General features: G+C 34.7%; 1 protein-coding gene across 1 annotated transcript in view; it reads right to left on the bottom strand.

The window, feature by feature from the left end:
* Positions 1–1737, bottom strand: part of LOC107099713 (integrin alpha-11-like) — a 37350-nt gene that overhangs the window by 2300 nt on the left and 33313 nt on the right. The gene's annotated exons all lie outside the window — the stretch shown is intronic.

Genomic DNA, 1737 nt, shown 5'->3' with positions numbered 1-1737 from the left:
AAAATTTTGGTGTCGATCATTCGATTTCATCCTGGACACTACAGAAAATGGGCTAAAAGTGTTAAAAACCGGAATTTTCCTTTAAGGCATTTATTTTCTCAGGAAATACATTATTAATTTTTAACACATTATATTTTAGTATGTTTACTATTTTTGGGGATAGAAAAATGTAATTTAGGCGACCTGTATGTATATCTGGATGCGCAGATGAGCTGATGGCGCACTGAGCAAATAATAGAATTGGCCCTAGCACTGATCCCTGTGGTACTCCACAGGAAACCCTGGACATATTTGCCAATAAAGGTTTTGTATATATGGTTTAAAACTTCTTCATCTGTAATAACATGATTCTACCAAATGTAATACAATACACGTATTTACACTGAGAAATATGTAATTCTAACTTTGCTTTGTTGGACTGTCTATAAACTGGAAAAAATGGCAGAGAAAGGTGAGTCTTCCAAACTCTGTAGCATCTACGATAAACTGTCAGAGGATGTTAGATTTCTATGTGCTTCACAGCTGTCCTGAATTTGTTTAATAAAGACAGAGAAACCAAACCAAACAAAGCTACTGTGTTAGAGGAAATTCCGTTCTGAAAAAGCCTGGTCCCACAGTAATGGTTATGAGCCAATTCCTTGGAAAAAATATATGATAGTACTGCAGTATTTTAGTATATTAAAAACAATATTGTATATTTTTTCCACAAAGAAATGAAACTTTGATAGAGCAAATTTTTTTCCTGACCAGCTGCATGTAAATTGCTGGTTTAGCTGGTGTTAAAGAAAAATGATTATTTTTAGTCTTTAATACAGTTAGTCTTATGGCATGTGTAAAAGGTATGTTGAACACTCTCATTTTGAACATATTTCTTAGAAAGTTATTGCTTTTATTTATTTGATAAGATCTGTACGTACATGAAGCAAACTTTTTAACAATTGCTGTCTGTCCCTATAGTTTATTGTGAATATTAAAATAAAAACAAAGTGAAAACAAATTATTCGGAATGTATGGTGAGACTTTGGTTTCCTTGATCATAAAATTCTTTAATTACTGTTTAGTTGTTTTCTTTAACATTTCTAAGTCTTTAGGTGGAAACACTTGGATATGTACTGGTACTGAACCCAGAGGGCCGTACCAGATGTTTCCAGAAAGAATATGCTTGCTGCATATCCTTTTTGATAAAGCTTATAGTTAGAGTGGCTCAGGTTATCCTGAGCTATTTTTATCTGTCTTCTATTATATATCAATTTATCCTATTTACTCACCATAAAAGTTTTCACTCAGTCTGTTCCTCTCTCAAGGCCACACAATTCTCTGCATGATGGTGTTTGTAGACCAGACATAGCTTCTTCCCATAACAAACCAGATTCTTTCTCAAGGTTTATTCATAACATGTTACTGTTAACCAAAGTATCTGTAATTTGCTTTGACTTTGACTACTTTTGCAGTGTTCAAAGTAAGGGGGGACGAACGCTGCCCAGATCAGAACAGAGCAGAATGCTGTGCCGTTAGGGCTGTATGATGAACTGTTCTCTCTTTGCAAAGATATGAATAAATGTGCCGACTGAGTGAAATCCATCCATCTCCGTTTATTTAACTAGGATGAATAGTTGAATACTTTTTTCCCACAACACTCTATAGTTATGCTGCTATAGGCTTAGACTACTGGAGGACATAGGGATCCCTTTTTCATCATTCTGCTTCATTCTATCTCTATTCTCCCACTCTGCAGAA

Source organism: Cyprinodon variegatus, unplaced genomic scaffold (genome assembly GCF_000732505.1).
Source record: "Cyprinodon variegatus isolate N-32 unplaced genomic scaffold, C_variegatus-1.0 Scaffold899, whole genome shotgun sequence".
In the NCBI taxonomy this organism is placed as follows: Eukaryota; Metazoa; Chordata; class Actinopteri; order Cyprinodontiformes; family Cyprinodontidae; genus Cyprinodon; species Cyprinodon variegatus.
The sequence above is the reverse complement of the archived record's forward strand: the minus strand, read 5'-3'. Positions and strand labels throughout refer to the sequence as shown.